Source organism: Microtus oregoni, unplaced genomic scaffold, assembly GCF_018167655.1.
Source record: "Microtus oregoni isolate MIOR12 unplaced genomic scaffold, Mior012 000019F_ref0000042, whole genome shotgun sequence".
NCBI classification, from domain to species: Eukaryota; Metazoa; Chordata; class Mammalia; order Rodentia; family Cricetidae; genus Microtus; species Microtus oregoni.
In genome coordinates this window covers 38900440-38922758 of record NW_024543078.1, presented here as the reverse complement: position 1 = coordinate 38922758, position 22319 = coordinate 38900440, and the positions used below count along the sequence as shown (strand labels likewise).

General features: G+C 40.4%; 1 protein-coding gene across 1 annotated transcript in view; it reads left to right on the top strand.

Annotated features, from left to right (window-relative positions):
- Positions 1-22319, top strand: part of LOC121459515 (DNA polymerase nu-like) — a 149765-nt gene that overhangs the window by 73755 nt on the left and 53691 nt on the right. The window lies entirely within an intron of this gene.

The window sequence follows — 22319 nt, the reverse complement described above, 5'->3', positions numbered from 1 at the left end:
GGGCACAGGGAACCTGCTTTGGTACTATAAACTCTCGGGTCTGTTGTCTCTCAGGCTTCTCACACTTGCTCTAGGAGGCAATGATGAGGGCATCTACCTTTCAGACTAAATCCACCTGGGTACCTGCCTACAGATTCAGGTTCTCCGTGGATGTCCTGGCAGATTCTTTCTCTGTTTATTGCTTTTCTCTGTCATCATCTGCTTGTTACAGTCTTGAAGCAGATGGACTACCAACTAGCTCCCAAATAAAGACACTGAGACTTATTATTAGTTATGAATGCTTGACCTTATCTTATGCCTGTCCCACTAGCTCTTATAATTTAAATTAACCTGTTTCTCGTTTCTCTTCATCTACATTTTGCCTTGGGGCTTTTTAGCTTTCTTTCATTCTGTATGTCCTAGTCTGTGTCTGTCTGTCTGGCAGCTGCCTGACTGCTGGCCCCAGGTATCTCCCTTTCTTTCTCCCCCATTCTTTTCTCTCTCTCTCTCTCTTTCTCTCTCTCTCTCTCTCTCTCTCCCTCTCTCCCTCCCTCCTACTTATTCTTTCTGCCCACCAGCCCCCCCATCCCTCTACTGCCTAGCTATTGGCTGTTCAGCTTCTTATTAGACCAATCAGGTGCCTTAGGCAGGAAAACAACACATTTTTATATCATTAAACAAATTCAGCATAAACAAATGTAACACACCTTTACATAGTTAAAGCAATATTCCACAACATAAACAAATGTAACACACCTTTACATAGTTAAAGCAATATTCCACAACATAAACAAATGTAACACACCTTTACATAGTTAAAGCAATATTCCACAACATAAACAAATGTAACAAACCTTTGCATAGTTAAAGCAATATTCCACAACATAAACAAATGTAACACACCTTTACATAGTTAAAGCAATATTCCACAACATAAACAAATGTAACACACCTTTACATAGTTAAAGCAATATTCCAGAGCACAGTCTCATGTCACTCTGGTTGTTCAGATACTTGTGAGAGTGAATCGTGAGCTTGCGGCTCTCTCTTCATGAGCTCATGCACTACTGCAAAAAAACTCTGAGCATGTGTCCTTTCAGAGGATATCAATTTTTCTTTTATAACTTTGCCATTGTCTTATGACTATGTGTGGCCCTCAACTCTGCCACAAGCCATGCACAGTGGTATCCCCACTGTCCATGGTCCTCTCCCCAGGGTTAGTTCCTGATTGTGTCTTCAGATCTTCTCGGACAGCTTTTTCTCTGACCAAGATTAATTGAATGTTTGCCTCTGTTGTCCCATAATGTTGGTATTTTCATGTTTTTACACATAAAACTTGAATCCAGCTGTACATTATTTAATCAGTTGTCATTACCATAAGATGGCCAGAGTTTGAATTATAGTTTTCCTTAAACTGAACAAAATTCAGTTGATTAAACCATGAGCTGAGTTCGAGGCCAGCCTGGTCTACAAAGGGAGTTCCAGGACAGGCTCCAAAGCTATAGAGAAACCCTGTCTCGAAAAACCAAAACAAACAAACAAACAAAAAATAAACCGTGAGCTTTCCACTGATAGACAACCACTGATCTTTATTCTTATCTTCAATAAATATTTTTAGACTTACTTTATTATTTTATGTGTGTTATGTACCATGTGTACCTGGTACCTGCAGAGGGCATTAGATACCCTAGAACTAGAGTTACAGACCATTGTGTGCTGCCAGGTGGGTGGTGGGTATTGAACTTAAGATTTCTGAAGAGTGCCAGGTGCTCTTTTTTAAAACATGATCTGATTTGTTTATTTCAAGGCAATGTCTCACTATGTAGCTCTGTCTATCCAGAATTCACCAGGTAGACTAGGATGGCCTCAAACTCACAGAGATCCATCTGCTCTGTGCCTGGCTTTATGATATTTCATTTTATTTTAATTCATTTAAACACTGCCTGGCCCATTAGTTCTAGCCTCTTCCTGGCTAACTCTCACATCTTGATTAACCCATTTCTATTAATGTGTGTAGCACCACAAGGTGGTGGCTTACTGGGAAGATTCTAACCTACGTCCATCTTGGGCCGGAGCTTCATGGCATCTGCCTGACTCTGCTTTCTTTCTCCCACAATTCTGTTCTGTCTTCCCTGCCTACCTATGTTCTGACCTAGCAGGCCAAGCAGTTTTCTTTATTAATTAACCAATGAAAGCAACAAATAGATAGAAGACCCTCCTACATCATTTTCCCTTTTTCTGTTTAAACAATAAGGAAGGCTTTAACTTTAACATAGCAAAATTACATATAGCAAAACAGTTATAAAGCAAGAATTACAGTTACAATATTTATATCTATTTTATCTTTTATCATAACTAAGGAAAACTATAACTAACCATTCTTCAACTCCATCAAAGACTCCAGAAGGATATAATATTACCTAAGTAAACAAGAAATAATCAACTTTCAAAACTCTAGAAATGACAGAGACATCTCACTGTCTGGACAGTCACCAAAAGTTTTTTTTTTTATTGTTGGGGCATCTATCTTAGCCTACGGGCCCATAAAACAGGACTGTCATATCCTGCCTGATGTGGGAGTGTCATATATCAATCTGTTGATTTCATTGGTTAAGCAATAAAGAAACTGCTTGGCCCTGATAGGTTAAAACATAGGTGGGAGGAGTAAACAGAACAGAATGCTGGGAGGAAGAGGAAGTGAGCTCAGAGACGCCATGTTCCCCTCTCCCGGGCAGACGCATGATAGCTCTGCTCTCTGAAGCAGACACGATGGAGCAAGCCACCAGATCAGACATGCTGAATCCTTCCCGGTAAGACCGGTGCTACACAAGTTTATTAGAGATGGGTTGATCAGGATATCAGAATTAGCCAGTAAGGGCTAGAGCTAATGGGCCAAGGAGTGTTTAAAAGAATACAGTTTCTGTGTAATTATTTCGGGGCATAAGCTAGCCAGGCGGCCGGGGTGCTGGGGACGCAGCCCTGCAGCTCATATTACAAAACCTGCCAAGACAGGGTAAGATAGTTTTGAAAAGTTTCTTGCCTTTGAAAATGGTATGTCAGTTACGTTAGGCCTTAGCCAAAGTTGGTTGCTTCAACACTGCAAACGTGACTTTGGGTGGTTGCCCAGGTAGCCAGTTGTCTCTGTATTTGTTGCATCTTTTGGAAGTTGTTTGATTGCACTTCCTAATTACTCAGGTAACATTATTTCCCTTCTCAGATCTTCGATGGGATTGAAGACTATATAAGTGTAGTTACTTTCCTCTCATGACTTGGCCAAGTTATTTATTACACAAAACTTAAGCTAGTTAGAATAGAATATTTGTACTTATTGTACATAATTTCATAGTAGGTTTAGCACTCTCTTACCTAAACAAAAGGGGGAGGTGTTGCGGGAGCTCCTTCTGTTCCTTCAGCCAATAGCGGCTGAGATACCAGCCCATTGGGGAGTGGTCTCTCTTTCTTTAAAAAAGCAGCCACTGCCCTCTGCTCTTTCTCTGGCTTCTGGCTCTGCTTCAGGTGACTAAGGCTCCCTTCCTGATTGTGCAGAGGGCTGTTGTCTGGGATGGTGATCTGTAAGTTTTCCCCTTTAAATAAATAACCATTCTATTAATCATAATTCCAAACTGGTGTGGGATTGTTTGTGACTTACGCCTTCAACAGATTTTGGTTAGAAGCATGTATATTTTTCTACTGTTCACAGAATCATGTATGGATTGGACAGAGATGCCTTTGGCATCAGTTCAATGATGAGAAACACCTTTAAGTTTATACTTAAATAGCAACCAGAATAAATCTAAAATCTTGAGCATGTGACTCAAATAGTAAGTAGTCATTGCTCTATCAGCTTATCAGAACTATACCATAGAAGGGGAAAGTTCAGAAACATTTTCCATATCTTAACCTGTATTTACATCTTAAATCACTTTTTAGGCCCTCAAAGCTTATGAACCTTATTTTATTATTTTTTTAAATTGTAATATGATTATATCATTTCACCCGCTTCCTTTTCCTCCTTCCCATATGTCCCTCCATGTACCTGCTCTTGCTCCCTCTCAAATTCATGACCTCTTTTTTTTGTTTATTTTAAATATATAGATTTTTTTCTAAATATACATTCTGTATAATGTTACTTGGTATTGAATAACCATTTGGGGAGCTCTTCCCTGGGAAGACTAATTCTCCTGCTCTCGGCATTCCTTAGTTGCCTGTAATTCTTTGTCTAGTAAACAGTCCCATGTGACTTCCTCCTTCCACGCTAGCATGTCTGTTGGTGTTGTCATGATTTAGGTCCTGTTTAGGCAGCCATATTGATAAGACTTCATGAGTGGAGTTTCTCTGACTTTCTTAGGAGACACAATCTCATAACAAATGTCCTGTTCCTCTGACTCTTCTTCTGAAATGATCTCTAAGTCTTAGGTACAGGAATTGTGTTGTAGATGTATCCATTGGAATTGGGCACCACACAATCTCTTATTCTCTGTGTTTTGATCAGTTTCTGTAATGGTCTCTGTTGCCAAGAGAAGTGTCCTTGATAGGTGTGAGAACTATACTTATCTATGGGTATAAATATTTAGAATGTAGTTAGGGATTATTCTGGTTTAAAGTGGCAGTAATATGCTCTCCAGACTTTGATCAAAGTACATGGTGTTTTCAGCAACAGCAATTTATCTTCTACCTCTGGGAGGCAACTAAGGGCAACAGCATTAGCCTACGACTTCTCATGGTTGGTTCAGGAGTTTTAGTTAGATAGTGCATGGCTCTTAGGTGAAGCATTGTCAGCCCAAATGGGATGGTTTATTTAAACTATATATGTCTAAGCATACCCAGACTTAGCTGTATTATTTATAATTTTTAGGTAGATGACTTTTTCAGAATCCTTACTGTTATTTTACCCTCCTCCTTCCTTTTGTATTTGTCTCTTTCCTTAATCATAGCCCCCTCCTGTTTTTCACATTTTTCTCTTCAAATCACTAATACTCCATTATTCCCAGTTCTGCTGTTCCCTCTGCCATGGCCCCTTTTACTTTCCTCATTTCTGCAGTTACTCCAGTTTATACACTCACATCTGAAGACTGGGCGCTAAAAACCATAGGTGAGAGACAACATGACATTTGTCTTTTTGAGTCTCAGTCATATCACTAAGGTGATCTTTTCTAGTTCTATCCATTTATCTGCAAAATTCATGATTTCAGTTTTCTTTACAACTGAATAATATTTCCTGGTGTATATGTATCACATTTTATTATCTGTTCATCAGTTGAAGGGCATTTAGGTTATATCTGTTTCCTAGCTATCATGGATAGAGCAACAACAAACATGGATGAACAACTATCTGCGGAGTAGTAGGATGTCAAATCCTTTGGGCATTTGCCAAGAAGTAGTATAGCTGAGTCAGATGATGGATTAACTTTAGTTTTTGAGGGTTCTGCACATTGATTTCCAGAAGTCCGACCAACAGTGAATGAAGGTTCTCTTCACCTCTATACCCTCTCCAGCATCTTTTCTCAGTTGTTTGCTTATCTTTGCCATTCTGACTTTGAGGGAACAAACAACTGCTCTCAACTGCAGAGCTAATTCTCCAGGCACTGAATAATATTTTTAAAAATTATTTATACTGCAATATTTGCAAAAAACTATTTTTTCACATATGCCCCCTCCTAAGAGAAAGTCCTTACCACCAGCTGCAGTCACTTCCACCTATTTCTGTGTTACTCTGCTTCTAAGTGATAGAAAGTATAAAGTGTAGTGATATTTCATTTGTATTTTAATAAATAAAGCTTGCCTGAAGAGCAGAGAGTTAAACAACCCCACTGGTCAGCCTTATAGACCGGGCAGTGGTAATACACACCTTGAATCTTAGTAGCCACACTAGTTGCCATAGAAACTGAGTGATTGATACATGCCTTTAATCCCAATGGTGCATGCCTTTAATCCCAGACCTAGAGAGGACTATAAAAAGGGAGGCAACAGCTCTCAGACAGGCTCATTCTGAGATTCCTGGAGGCAGGATTGCCATTTCGGACTGAGGTCAAGATAAGAGACAGTGGCTGGCTGCTTTGCTTTTTGGGTCTTCAGGCTGAACCCCAATTTCTCTCTCTGAGTTTATATTAATAGTGCTTCACTAAAGTGTTCTGTCTTTTGTTTTCCCTGCACATTTTGACATTTCGATGAAACAATAATAGGTTATGGCTTATTAAAATTATGAAAAATTGATTTACTCGATTGTGCTGAAGTTTCATCAGTGTATATAAAGTAATCACATTGGCACATTTTTTCAACAGCTACTTAAGTCTTAGTTAGAAAATATTGCCATGTATGAGGCCAGTCTCGTCTACAAAGTGAGTTCTAGGGCTACACAACACAATGACACCCTGTCTTGAAACACCACAGCATACCCCCAAAAAAGAAAGAAAGAAAATATCCCCAGGCATAGTGCCACACACCTTTAATCTTAGCACTCAAGAGGCAGAGGCAGGCAGATCTCTATGAATTTGAGGCCAGACATAGGCCTCATAGTTTACATAGTGAGATCCAGGACAGCTAGAGCAATGTATTGAGGCCATGTCTCTAAAGAGAGAGAGGGAGGGAAGGGGAAAGGGAGAGAAGAAAAAAGATCATTACACTCCTTGTGCTACATCTTTGAGTCTCCACCCCCACCCCCAGTTTCACTTGAGATTTTCCTACTTCTTTGTGACAGGGTATTTGGGACTATTTACTAAACATTATAAATAGTATGTTTTGAAAGTTTGAGTCTTTTTGGTTTTCATGACAGGGTTTCTCTGAGTAGCTTTGGAGACTGTCCCGGAACTAGCTTTGAAGACCAGGCTGGCCTTGAACTCACAGAGATCCGCCTGCCTCTGCCTCATGAGTGCTGGGTTTAAAGGCATGCACCACCCCTGCCAAGCTAAGTCTCATTTTTAAAATTCACTAAAATGTTAACACTTTTGTTTTAGTGGGTCATTGGCCTAGTTAGGCTCAGACTATAATCTCCAATGGCTGTGGTGCCACTGTATGGTGTTTCTGGGTCTTCTAACCAGCAACTGAGGAATCCCTTTTCTTGGTCTTCTGACTTAAATCCTGAGGCTTTAATAATTTGAACCTGCTGCACACACTCTCTACTAACCACATGCTGATATAGAACATGGAGTATTGAGGGGGACAAATGATCAATTTGCTGTCCGTCTGGTAGTGTTTCAGTTTCTGGTCTGTTTTTCCAGTTTGTGTCCTGCTCTAATTTATCAGCATCTTCTGAATGCTGCCCTGTGCATTGTGTCCAGTCTTCACAGCTGTATTCAGTACTCACTGTATCTTAGCAGGAGCAAAAATGTCACCTTTACTTTTTCCATCTTAGACAGATTTATTGAAACAAAATTGATATACCAGACACTTCATATGTTACATTGTGATTTGATGAATACATTTAACTATGAAACTACCCTCACAATAAAAATAGTAGACATATCTAACACCTGAACGATCTTTGTGACGCTTTATAATATTTCCCCTCAACTTGTATGTATGTCCCAGTTCTGTCACTGTAGATCACTTACATTTCCAGGAAGCTTATGTTGATGGAGTCACATAGTGTTTATTTTTTTGTCTGACTTCTTTGGCACAGTTATTTTTGAGATTCATGCATGTTGATCCGTATTTTAATACTTTTTTACTGCTGAGCAGTATTCTATTCAATCTGTATACTACAGTTTGTTTATGAATTCCTTTATTGACTTGGGTAGAATTGTTTCCTGTTTGGGATATAAGTACGTATATTCATGCATGTTCTTTACATAATATGTATAATACATATATAATAATACAATAGTAGCTGGGGCATACACTAGGTCTGTATGTGCTGCTTCCCTTATGTTTCCATTCCTTTATGTTTTGAGAGAAGGTACCACCATATCTTAGCTGGTCTACATAGGTCAGGCTGGATTCCAACTCACAGAAATTCTCCTGCCTCTGTCTTCTGAGATCTGGGATTAAAACATGTAGCACTTAGGTGTTCTTCCGCAGCTATTTACTGCCATGGCTCCTCAATGAGTGGGGGCTCTTGTGCCCTTTATCCACTCATGCCAGAATGTTGATGGTTCAAATCTTGTGTAGACCGTGTACAAGTAACAATAGCTGCTGAGAACATGAGTGCATTAGCTTTATCATCTTTACATTCTTTCCTCACCTTCTTTTGTGGTGTTCTTTGACCCTGGAAGAGGGGCTGTATAGATTTCCCATTTGGGGTGTGCTCTCAACAGTCACTTATTCTCAGCACTTAAACCAGTGTGAATATCTGCAGTAACTGCTCTTCACTGTAAAAGAAGCTTCCCTGATGAAGGTTGTCAACAGCACTAACCTTTGGGTATAGACTAAGCAACTATTTAGAAGACAATTTGACAGAATATCCATTTAGCAAAACAGTAGTAGGTTCTGTAGTCGGAGGTTGCTCATTCATTTCCTGGCCACCCAGACTCGAAATAAACACACAGAAACTGTATTATTACAACACTGCTTGGCCTATTAGCTCATGCTTCTTATTGGCTAACTATTATATCTTAAATTAACCCATTTCTGTTGATCTGTGTATTGCCATGTGACTGTGGCCTGCCAGTAATGTTCTGTATGGCGTCAGGCTTCTGTCTCCTGTGGTAGCTACATGGCTTCTCCCTCGACTCTGCCCACTCTCTCTCTCTCTATCTCCAGCCTGGCTATATTCTGTTAAGCCATTGGTCAATGGGAATAAAACATTCACAGGATACATCACCTCCCACATTAAGGTTCTTCTGTGGCCTACCACCCACCTAAAGCCGAGAGACTTTTGACCAGATTTATATGACTAGGCATAAATTACTTCTGTGGAGTGGACCTCAAATCCAGTTAGAAAGCAAAAGCTACTACACTGTTGCACCAGTTAGCCCATCTTGCCTGGCAAGTCTGTACTGTAGCATGCAACATTATCCATCCACCCATGCCAGCATATTGCCAAACAAACTCCCTTTAATTTTATTATAGTTTAAGAGAAAAATAAAACAAACAACAACAAAAATAGTACAGGGAAGTTGTAAATCTCAGCAGCTGCCCAGAGGAGGAGAGTAGAGTAGGGAAAGAAGCCACACCTTTCCAGAGTCGGGTGGTGGTTGGCAGCACACGCCTTTAATCCCAGTACTTGGGAGGCAGAGTCAAGTGGATCTCTGAGTGTGAGGCCAGTCTGGTTACAGAGTGAGTTCTTTGGACAGCCAGGGCTACACAAAGAATCCCTGCCTCAAAACAAAGGGGGGGGGTAAGAAAAAAAGCCATATCATTTGAATTAAGCCTGCATGGAGTTCAGTCGGTAGACAAGCAGAGAGCGAGATTCAGAGAAAATGTAAGAAAACCCAAAATACCAGACAGGCTCTGACCATCATCCAAAACAGACAGAAGAGAGCAAAGGGGAAAGTTATGTCTTTCTGAGTTAAGACTCAACAGCAGCTCCTGGCAGATTCGAAATGACTGTGCTAGGGAGAAGAACTCTGAGGAGAAGTACATTATCTCATTAAAGGACTAATTATTGCTCCTTTCTCTTTGTATGGCTTAAGATGAATACACCTTCAGGGGGAGGGAGCGATCCTTTGCCAAGTGGTTGACTTGCCAAACTACATTAATTTACAGGAGGAGACAAGACATGTTTCCATATAGAAATGAATTCCATTATTTCCTGTGACATTCCTTTCTAAAGAGGTAACCCTAAAGTCACTTAGGAGATGGAGCATTGACATTACCCATTTCTACCACGAAAGTCTAAAGGTCTAGTTCCAAAGCTGTTCAACAGAGGGATTATTACCCAGCCAGAATGAAACTCCTTTTTTGAAAAGAGAAAATTATTTTTTCTCCTTTTTTATTGATTTTTATTGAGCTCTATATTTTTCTCTGCTCCCCTCCCTTCCTCTTCCCCCCTTCAACCCTCTCCCAAGGTCCCCATGCTCCTAATTTACTCAGGAGATCTTGTCTTTTTCTACTTCCCATGTAAATTAGATCTATGTATGTCTTTCTTAGTGTCCTCATTGTTGTCTAGTTCTCTGGGATTGTGGTTTGTGGACTAGTTTGCTTTATGTTTAAAACCACTTATTAGTGAGTACGTGTAATAATTGTCTTTCTTTGTCTGGGTTACCTCACTCAAAATAATGTTTTCTAGCTCCATCCATTTTCTTGCAAAATTCAAGATGTTATTTTTTCTGCTGTGTAGTACTCCACTGTGTAAATGTACCACATTTTCTTTATCCATTCTTCGATCAAGGGGCATTTAGGTTGTTTCCAGGATCTGGCTATGACAAGCAAAGCTGCTATGAACATAGTTGAGCACATGTCCTTGTGGCACAATTGAGCATCCTTTGGATATATACCCAAAAGTGGTATTGCTGGATCTTGAGGAAGGTTTTTTCCTAATTTTCTGAGAAATCACCACACTGACATCCAAAGGGGTTGTACCAGCTTGCATTCCTGCCAGCAATGCAGAAGTGTTCCCTTTTCCCCCACAACCTTTCCAGCATAAGTTGTCATCAGTGTTTTTGATCTTGGCTGTTCTTACAGGTGTAAGATGGAATCCCAGAGTTGTTTTGATTTGCATTTCTCTGATGACTTAGGATGTTGAACATTTCCTTAAGTGTCTTTCAGCCATTTTAGATTCCTGTTGAGAGTTCTCTGTTTAGGTCTGTACTCTATTTTTTTTTTTTTTTGGTTTTTCGAGACAGGGTTTCTCTGTGGTTTTGGAGCCTGTCCTGGAACTAGCTCTTGTAGACCAGGCTGGTCTCGAACTCACAGAGATCTGCCTGCCTCTGCCTCCCGAGTGCTGGGATTAAAGGCGTGCGCCACCACCGCCCGGCCTGTACTCTATTTTTTTATTGGATTATTTGTTCTTTTGATGACCAATTTCTTGAGTTCTTTGTATATTTTGGAGATCAGACCTTTGTCTGATGTGTGTTTGGTGAAGATCTTAAGAAAATTATTTTTATATGCATAGTTGTTTTGCCTGCCTGTGTGTCTGTGGTACAGTGTCTGTGGAAGTCAGAAGAGGGTGTCAGATCCACTGAGACTGGACTTACAGTTTTAAGCTACTGTGTGGGTCTGGAAATCAAACCCTTGTCCTCAGGAAGAAGAGATCCACCTTCTTATCTTTTATATTAGGCCACTTAACTGTCCCATAACTCACTAAGAGCCATCTTTTGTCTTTTCCTTGCATTTATTTCCTGTTTTCAGTTTGGAGAGTATGCTTGCTTTGCATAACCATAACAAAATGCCTGATATAAATAACTTAAAAACAGAAACTATTTATTTTGACTCACAATTTTAGAGGATGATAGATGTCTTGCATTTTTATGTCAATTTAACATATAGAGTCATCTGGGAAGAGGAACTCTCAACTGAGAAAATGCCTCCATAAAATTGGGCTATAAGCAAATCAAATCTGTAGTGCATTTTCTTAATTAATGATTGATGTGGGAGGGCCCAGTTCACTGTGGGTGGTGCCATCATTGGGCAGATAGTTCTGTGATATATAAGAAAGCTGTCTGAGCAAGCCATGGAGAGCAAGCCACTCTTCTATGGCCTCTGCTCCAGTTTCTTGCCTTGAGTTTTGCCCTGACTTCCTTGACAGTGGACAAAGTTGGGGAAGTATAAATAAAAGTAATCCTTTCTCCCCAAGTTGCTTTTGGTCGTGGAGGTTTATCATGGCAATAGAAACCCTAGCAAAGATAATTGACATGAATGGGTAATAGATATTTTCAGGGTTTTTCCCTAGGATGAGATGTTTTTAATAATTCATCTCTTTCTGATGCTGTTTTCATGGGTTGTCTGAACAATCCAAAGAAATGTCCCAACTAAAGCTAATTATATTTTAACCTCGAGGAAAGACTTTTTAAAATATTCTCCTAAATGTCTATAAATTCTAAGTTTTTCACAAATAGCTGCCATAAACATATATAGTTCCTGACCCTGTGTGGCTGTTGACCCTTGTTCTCTAGATATCTGGATGGCTCTTGCGGATGGTGGTAATTTCCTCACGTGTGTGCAAGGATCAGCTCTCTGTTGAAGACTTAGCTGGGTGGTGGGCTCAAAAAATTGATTTTTTAAATTATCTGTCTTTTTTCATTGTGGGAACCAATTTTATTTCAATTGTTTATGTCCCAAGCGGGAGTAGAAGCCCCCAGCTAGTACATTTCAGACTGTCTAGGCTCCTGTCTTGTGTTCTACCTGAGACAATCTGTCAGTCACTCTTCACCCTGCTGGACTCGGCCTTCTGTCCTTCTGTTCCCCCGGTCATGGTGCTGAAGCCTGAGTACTTGTTTTTCTTCTTGCTAGATCATAAATTCCACGTGAATAGCCTTTTCAGCCTCCTTTTCTGTTTATGGAATGTGTACCTGCCCTTGTTGCTCTGGCTTGGGGTTGTCACTAGGGTTTCAATGTGATTAAAAACAAGGCCATGTCTCTTCCCTACCTGCAGCAGGAGCCATGAGGTCTTTAGTTTTCATCTAAATTCTTCTTTTCCCCAAACTCAGGCCTCCCTGTTCAGAACCACTATTTTCTTCACAAAGGCCTTCTCATGGGAGGAGCCGAGGACCTTTGCTCTCACTGTGCTTGCCAGGAGCCACATTATTCCATCCAATACCTCTTATCACACATGGCTTAGATGTCCCGTCTAGTGTTTCCACACCATCAGGGCCAGTTTTTGTCAATGTCCTTATTTCACTGCAGTATTACTCGTGATGCTGGCTCAGAATTTGACAATGTTAAAAATTCAAATTTTCTGACCTTTCACATTGTGTTTTTCTTGAATGTCCCAATTTCTTGGTTTTCTTCTGGTTTTTTTGAAAGGCTACAGCTGAATTAATTGAAAATATTAACATCAAGGCATTATTAATTAGATTTTTTGCTTTCATTCTTTATGAGTACTTTTTCTTCCCTAGTGTTCTTTACTTTTATGGCTGTATTCAGTGTCCTGCCGACATAGTTGTACAGATTATAATGCCTGGCTAGGTCATTATTAGGTGATCTTGGTATGACCTACACTTCCTTTACATACCAGCCACCGATCCTGTTACCTTGTTACTGAATTGTTACCTGAATCATGAACATGTCCTCCAGACCAGTCTTCTTTCCCAGTCAGTGATTCTATTTCCACTCAAGAGACCTGACCTCAGGAAGCCTTGCTTTATGTCCCTTTCTCAGTTATCTGGTCCTCTTTTTTCCTGTACACAAGGAATGAAGCCTGCTATAGTTAAGTATGCCACTCATTCAATTTAAAAGTTTAAATGTGGGCCGGGCGTTGGTGGCGCACGCCTTTAATCCCAGCACTCGGGAGGCAGAGGCAGGTGAATCTCTGTGAGTTCGAGACCAGCCTGGTCTACAGAGCTAGTTCCAGGACAGGCTCCAAAGCCACAGAGAAACCCTGTCTCGAAAAACCAAAAAAAAAAAAAAAAAAAAAAAAAAGTTTAAATGTTACTTGGTGGCACTGAAATCCTGTTTATCTTTTCCCAGCTCTGTTCTTCCCAAGTCAGTGTCCTTATCTATCCCAAAGGCAGTGCTTATTGTCCCATATATATTTCCCTAAATAGTAGTGTGCCGGTTAAACATACTAGTCATTACCTCAGAGTACCCAAAATGCATCAGTGTCACATTAGGGAAAAAAGTCAAAGCACTTTCCCTTGGAGTAGTTTTATCAAGAACAAGCCCAGATTTGAATTCTCTCTCTCTCTCCCTGTGTCTTCTGTCATCTCTCTGTAGCATATTGTTTCTGGCCTATCTGTAATCTGTCTGCTTTATAAGTCTGAATCTGTGCCTGCCTGAATGTTGTCTTGTCTTCTCTGTCCCTGTCCCTGTCCCTGTGTGTGTCCCTCACAAAGACCTTTACTCTGTATCTATTGAACAGCACAGAAAGCATCACATGGAGAAGGAATGAGTGATACTTTACAAAAATCTTTAACAAAGTTTGTAAGGGATGAAACATTACTGATTCTTGCTGACCACCATTGACATCCATAAAAAACAGTGCTGAAATAGACTTATCAACCTGTATTCATGCCACGCCTAACATTTATAGTGGATATTTGCTTTAAAAGGTTGTGTTCACATGTTCTTGTGGTACGATTGAGCATCCTTTGGGTTTATACCCAAAAGTTGTATTGCTGGGTTTTGAGGTAGGTTGTTTCCTAATTTTCTGAGAAACTGCCACACTGATTTCTAAAGCATCTGTACCAGCTTGCATTCCCACCAGCAATGGAGGAGTGTTCCCCTTGCTCCACATCCTCTCCAACGTAAGTTATCATTAATGTTTTTGATCTTGGCCATACTGACAGGTATGGTACTGAGATGGAATCTCACAGTTGTTTTGATTTGCTTTTCTCTGAAGACTAAGGATGTTGAGCATTTCTTTTAAGTGTCTTTCAGCCTTTTGAAAATATTTGTCTGTTCAGAGTTCTCTGTTTAGGTCTGTATACAACTATGTTCATAGCAGCATTATTCATAATAGCCAGAACCTGGAAACAACAAAGATGTCCCTCAAACAAAGAATGGATAAAGAAAATGTGGTACAATTACACAATGGAGTATTACACAGCAGAAAAAAATAATGACGTACTAAAATTTGCAGGTAAATGGATGAATCTAGAAAACATCATATTGAGTGAGGTAACCCAGACCCAGAAAGACAAATATAATATGTACTCACTCATAAGTTGCTTTTAGACATAAAACAAAGAAAAACCAGGCTACAATTCACAGTCCCAAAGAACCTAGACAACAAAGAGGGCCCTAAGAGAGACATACATGGATCTACATAGGGAGGAGAAAAAGACAAGATCTCCTGAGTAAATTGGGAGCATGGAGGTCATAGGGGACGGGAGGGAGGGGAGGGGAGGAAGGAAGGAGAATGTAGAAAATAGCTCAATAAAAACAACTAAATAAAGATCGTGTTCATCATGTTTGCTGTTTTAACACGTATTACTGTATTAGGGCTCTCTAGAGGAACAGAATTTACAGAATGTGTGTTTATATGTGTTTTATTAGAATGATTCCCAAGCTGTGGTCCAGCTATTCTAACAATGGCTGTCTACCAATGGAAGGTCAAAGAATCCAGTAATTGTTCATTCCATTAGGCTGGATGTCTCAGCTGGTCTTCAATTTATTTCAGAATCCCAAAGAAGTAGATTCTAATGCCAGTGAAGAAATGAAGCAGACAAAGGGAGCAAGATTCCTCCTTTTGTGTCTTGTATATAGGCGAACCAGAAGGTGTGGCCAAGATTAAAGGTGATCTTCCCACCTCAAAAGATCTGGTATTAAAGGTGTCCCTTCCTCTCTCAAAGATCTGGATTGGAAGTGGACTTTCCCACTTCAGATTATATAGTTGAGAAAAAAAATCCCTTATAGATGTTCCCAGCCATTTGAATTGTAGTTAATTTGAAAACCACGACTAACCATCACAGTTGCCACAATCTGCATATACTTGCGCATTACTTGTGGGTCAGTGGCATGGAAGAATTTATAACTTAAGATGTCAGCTATGAGCCAGGTGGTAGTGGTTTACGCTTTTAATCCCAGCACTTGAGAGGCAGAGGCAGGCACATCTCTGGGTTTGAGGCTAGCCTGGTCTACATAGTGAGTTCCAGGACAGACAGAGCTACACATAGAAACCCTGTCTCCAAAACAAACAAACAAAACAAAAAAGATGTCAGCTATGTATTAGCTTAGGTTGTAAGAATTAATTACATAAAAAAATCCAAGGCAAGTAAAATTGGATATTACATTATTCTCTTAAAGGTGAATTAAACCAACTGAGTATATAGTAAGATGTCAGTTTTAAGTCCTAAGTGACCCCAGGGTGTAATATTAACTTTGGCTGTAAAGTCCAGCAAAAGTTAGAATCTCTTTTAATGTAAGAATATTTTCATAATAATGTATCACCACATAAAAGGTGAGGCATTTGCTTTGATACTTTAAGTGTTATGTGAGTAGTAAGTAGCCAGTAGTACTTATCCTCATACCACTAGCTGCTTTTATTTAGCATTGTTTTTAAGCTTTATCCTTAACAGAAGCAGCTCTAATTCTCTCTTCTTGGTGGCAATACTGAATGTAATTATACAAATATAGTATATTATTTCCAGATTTTCAGTATTTAAAACAGTGTTGAGGTGCTAGGAAAATAACTCAGCAGGTAAAGATGGGACTCAGGTGTGGTGGTGTATGCTTTAATTCCAACACTGGCAGGTGGAGACAGGTGGGGGCTTGCTGACCAAGCCAGTCTAGCTTACTTGACAAGTTCCAGTGAGAGATCTTCTCTCTCTCAAAAACTAAATTAAGTAAATTAAATAAAAAGGTAGACAGCATCTAAAGAACATCACCCAAGGTTATCTTCTGGCTTCTACACTCACTCACTCACTCACATACACACACACACACACACAGAGAGAGAGAGAGAGAGAGAGAGAGAGAGAGAGAGAGAGAGGATAGATAGATAGATAGATAGATAGATAGATAGATAGACGAATAAATAAATACAGTGCTGAGTGAGAAATATAGAGTTTTAATGAATATTCTTTCCGTCACTGTTGTTGCCTGGCTGTTGCTGGGTGTATTAATGCACGCGTTTCCTAGTGTCTAAATGCTGCCCCGGGTCACTCTCATACACAGTATGGACAGGATCTCAAACGCATAAGCTCAAGTGATCCTCCCTCCTCATCCTCTCATGCAGCTGGAACCACAACATCTGACTTTCTTGTGTCATTTAAGAAATTTTTCCTTGCATGGCAGTTATAAAGATGTTCAAATTCTGTATTTTGCAATGTCTTTAATTTCACTAAAACATACTTTTGCACATGTGAGAGGTAGAGATTTGCTTATTTTCCATTTGGATAACTTTTGCTATAACTACTATCTCAACGACTCACTTCGTAGTCCTTCGCCAAACAGGAGTGCCGGTCTTCATGGCCTGATTCTAGGCTCTCCTCTGACCCTTGACTCCATGCATCCCTGACTCAGCACTCTCCTCCTCCCCCAGCCCCAGGAGTGGGCATGGTGTTTGTCAGATGTCACAATGTCACTGAGGGAAGAGCGGAATTGGGTACTCGGGTCTTAAATTTAAGGTGCATGGTATCAATGTCTCATAGGGATTTTTAGGGAGAAATATTTAGTATTAGCTCTTACAGCTCATAATCATTATTAAAGAGGCTTCCTCCAGCAGCTTATGTCTTACATCAGTGTTAGTTGTTTGTTTGGAGGCTGAATGCAGGGAGAGCTAGCATTTTTCACTGTAGCTCACACAAAGCAGGATTCTCACAATGCACTGAATGAATTCTAGTTAAAAGTCCCAAGAATATTTTGACAGCTAATATATGTTTAATAGAAGACTCTTATAATTTTAAGAAAATAATTAATATTTCAAAACAATGTAGTAAAATACTTATGTTTTGACATGATGTGTCCCTGTGGGCAGTTTCATCACCACTTGAAGATCTACACATGACAGTTTTCATCCGTGGGACATCTGGACTCGTTCCTGCTTCTAGCTGTCACAGACAAATCTGATATAAACATCAATATACAGGTTTTCATGTTAGCGCACATCTCCATTTCTCTGAGGGAAGTACCTATAGCTGCAGTTGTTGGATCTAGTGTTTTTAAACATATCTGAACTCTGTATGTTGATATTCTAATGGATTTTTATGTGTACATTCATGAAGGATATTGATCTGTGTCTGGTTTTAGTATCAAGGTAATATTAGTGTCATAAAATGAATTGGGGACTATGCTTGCTTTTTATAGTCTCTGGACAATATTGTGTGAAATTGTAACTCTGAATATTTGGTAGACTCCTCTGATAAAGTAATCTTGGCCTAGGGTCAATACCCTTGTTACAGGTTGTCATTTACACACACACACACACACACACACACACACATTCTTTTAAGGTAGAATCTCACTGTGTAGTCCTAGCTGCCCTGGAAGTCACTATGTAAACCAAGATAACCTCAAACTTACGGAGATCTACCTGCCTCTGCCTCCTGAGTGCCAGCACCACTGTCTGCCCTTTAACAGAAATTTTTTTGTTATCCATTTCTTTTTTTTAATGTGCATTGGCGTTTTGCCTGCATGCATATCTGTTTGAGGGTGTCAGATCCCCTGGAAGAGGAGTTACAGACAGTTGTGAGCTGCCATATGGGTGCTGGGAATTGAACCTGGGTCCTCTAGAAGAGCAGCCAGAGTTCTTAACTGCTGAGCTATCGCTCAAGCCCCTTTTATAATCCATTTCATAGTGTGTTTTTGTCCAGCTTGTGAAATGAACATGTGTATTGCTGACAGCATTCTCTGCTTTTTCTGTGATCTTTTCTTTCTTCTTTCCTTTTTCTTTGTCAATCTAATAAGAGTTTAGATAATTCTAGTGAACTTTTCAAATAACCAAGTACTTTCTCCATTAATCCCCCCCCCCATTTTCAGTTGGTTGGTTTCTGTTCCTTATTTCTACTCTTCTGCTTGATTTGGATTTATTTGCTCTCCTTCTGGTTTCTTGAGTGTAGCTTATTGCTGAAGACTCTCTTCCCTCTTTCCTCTATGTCTGGTTTATTTTAGCACTGTGAACTTCCCTCTTAGTGCTGCTGTAGCCACATTCAACACAGTTTAATACATCATGTTTTGTTGAAGAAAAAATGGGTCAAGCATAATTAAACAAGCCAAAATTATTGCAATAAAATAGGGAAGCTGAACCCAACTCCAAATACAGCAGGGGTGGCTAGGGACTTAGCACATACAGGCAGGGTGAGGGGCCGGTGCATGGAAAATTACAAAGAGAAGCTTGGCCTGGTGTCTAGGTGGGAGGAGCCTAACAAAACTCGGCCACAGGTCTTTTCTTTGATGTTGACAGGAGAAAATGCTGTTTGTCTCAAAGCTTTCTGTCTTACAATACTGCAAGTAACGTAGCCTTTTGTTAGAGGCTCTGTTTGTTTGTTTGTTTATTAGTTTGGTTTTGTCTATGGTTTTTGGCTTCTCTAGCACTCAATTTAGGACATGTTAGGCACGGAAAAACTGTGGACCTCAGTTCTGTCTAATTCTGTGAGCTTTGTATTCCCTCTATTCAGCTTTCAGAGTTCTTTTTCTTTACTGTATGCCTAGCACCCAGGGTTTCAGTTGTGCCGTATGACAGGAACAGGGAAAATATGCTTACACCACTTCCTGGAAACAGAAGCAGCTTTAACTGAACAAAATGCTTAACAGCACAAAGGCGGTTTTGAAATACCATCTGATATGTATTCGTTCCTGCCCTCTTGCTACTGAGAGGCTGCCAGCCACTGGGGCTGAGGCCTCTGTCTCTCCACAGAGAGAGAAGATACCATTGAGAATAAATGAGTCCTGCTCAGTTCTGGCTCTCAATCAGAACTTGAGAGCACAGCAGAAAGAAGAACATCAGACACTAGGGACTTAATAGTGTTTTACTCTGTATTTTAAGCTGAATTTCAGAAGTTTGCCTAAAACACCCAGACTCTGCCTGACATTTGCCAGTTCAATAAACTAAGGACACACTGGGATATGCAGGACCCCTTTGGGGAAAGGGTTGTAGCCACTCCTTTGGACTGGGAGAGGTACTGAGAGCAAAGGTACAATGGAGCTTAGAGTTGAGCTGGATAGCAGAGGGAAGGAGCTCTGAAAAGATCCTACCCTTTCCCCTGGTGTTAGAATCCAGTGTGAGGGGAACAGCCAGAGGAGAACATACAACCTGCAGTCTATGGGGTTTGGAACTCTGTCTCCCAACCCCTAGGTTTAGAGGAGCAGTCTTTCCAGCAGCAGCAAGTTAGCATATAGTATGTGTTTTGCAAGTGAGGCCTATAGATGATCTTCTGTCCAGTCTCCATGAGACCAATAAACTCCTGGATTCTGCATGCTTCTGGTGTAGAAATGAAGGCCCCTCAATCTTCCCACTTCTGTCTGCACCCTGAAAGGGAGCTGTGACTAGTACAGTCTAAGGCTGGCCCCAAAAGGAAAGCACAGCTGGGTTTCAGAACACAGCAGTGTCGCCAAGGTTAAATACAGGGTCAGGATAGCAGACAGGGACAGCAGGTACTGTGGCCGTGAGCTCACAGGCTGTAATCCTGTGTAGGCACTTTACCTATAGAAGCAGACAATGCAGGGAGCCCAGGCAGAAAGCAACAAAGCTAGCAAGATGAGGGTAGTCCCAAGCTGATAGCATGGGACCTTCCTACTAGAGCAATGGAGTTATATGAGTTCTCCCACCACCGGCCATCACTGATATCACTTTAGGAAGGAAGAGCACAAGTAGAGGGAGCATGGTGGTGTGAAACTACTGAGTGTATGCTCTTCCTCAAACCCCTAATCTGAATTTAAAGTGCGGCTGATCTATGTATTCATACACCTAAACTCAAGTTGATCTACATAGTTAAGGATATTTCTCAGCCTGCCTGTGCCAGATGCTTTAGGAAGGGCTCGCTTCAGGCAAAGACTAATCACAGGAGCAGGCCCAGCGACTCTGCCCATTCCTTGTAGTCACTGCCTGCATGGCCCTAGCAGATCTTGGAAGCAGTTGCTCAGTTCCTCTCCAGTATGAAGGGAAAATGTCTTTGTGCAGCTTCTGTTAAAGTCTGAGGAGGAGTCTTCTGCAGCTACCCTCCACAAACAACTTTGTCTGCACCCTATTGGTAGACACCTTTTACTGCATCTGTGTGGGAGGCATAGCCATACATAAGTTCAGGCGCTCATGCACACGTGCACCTGGAGTTCCTCATTCTTCCACCTTATTCTTTGAGGCAAGGTCTTTTACTCAATCTCACTGATAAGGCTAGTCAGTCTCCCTAGTTAGCTTGCTGTGGGGATCCCCTGCCTCAGCTTTCTGAGCTAAAATACAGAAAGGCCAACATGACCACCCAGCGTTTATGTGGGTTCTAATCATAGGAGTTCTAGGAATTCAGATTTCAGTTATGGCAAGTCCTTTTAGCCACTGAGCCATCTCCCCAATACTTGTAGCCAAAGTTGGTTTTTTAATTTTGTGGACTTTGTTCTCTCCTTCCGCCTTTCCATGGCTTCCAGTAATCAAGAATGGGTTGTCAGGCTTATGTAGCCACTGCTCTAGCTACTGAGCCATCTGCGTAGCCCACCTTGTAGCACAAATAATGAAAACCCAGAGGCAGATATTGGGGAATGTTTTTAATATTTTAAAAAAATTCTGGTGAGGGTGTGGAACAATAGAATTCTCATTTATTGCTGGTGACAATGAGAAATGCAGTTGCTTTTGAAGTTTGGCAATAAAGTCTGAAATTTAATTATAATGTGTTAATACTGGTTCATTAATTGAAGCAAACATTCACTTCATTTTAGTCAGTTTTCCATCACTGTGTAAAAATACCTGAGATAACTGATTTAAAAGAGGAAAGATTTATTTTAAATTTGATCACATTTCTTTGTAAGTATGTGCATATACCAGAGCACACTGGTTCTCTCCCATCATGTAGCTCCAGGAATTGGAACTCAGATTATCAGACTTGGTGGCAAACACCTTTACTTGCTGAGTCAATGTATAAACCCAGTTCAGCAGTTCATACAAACCAGCTATCATCCAGCTATCAAACTCTATAAAGTTTATCAAATTTACTTGAAAATTTATGTCTATACAAAAATATGTGCATAGATACATATTGTAGTAATGAGGCGAGCAGGCCTGCTTTTCGTCCCGCCCGGCTCCCGCACAGCTAGCTTGACATCCGAAATAACAACACACAAATTGTATTCTTTTAAACACTGCCTGGCCCATTATATTTTTCCTCTTCTTGGCTAACTCTCATATTGTGCTTAACCCATTTCTAATAATCTGTGTAACACCACGAGGTGGTGGCTTACCAGGAAAGATTCTAGCCTACGTCTATCTCGGGTTGGAGAATCATGGTGACTGCCTCACTTCCCTTCTTCCCAGGATTCTGTTCTGTCTACTCCACCCACCTAATTTTCTGCCCTATCAAAAGGCCAAGGCAGTCTCTTTATTAACCAATGAAAGTAACACATAGACCCTCCTACATCAACATATGATGACAAATTTATTAATTATTGCTAAAACATGGAAATAGCCAAGATTTCCTTCAATGGATTAACAAACTGTGATTTATTCAAACAGAGAAATATTTTTCAATGATAAAAATGAATAGTCTATTAATCTACAAAAAGACATTAACAAGGGACTGGACCTCCTCAGTGGCTAAGAGCACTTGCTGGGCAAATGGAAGGAACTAGAAAAAAAAACATACTGAGTGAGGTAACCTTGATCCCAAAAGACAAATATTATATGTACTCATTCATTAGTGGATTTTAGACACAAAGCAAAGAAT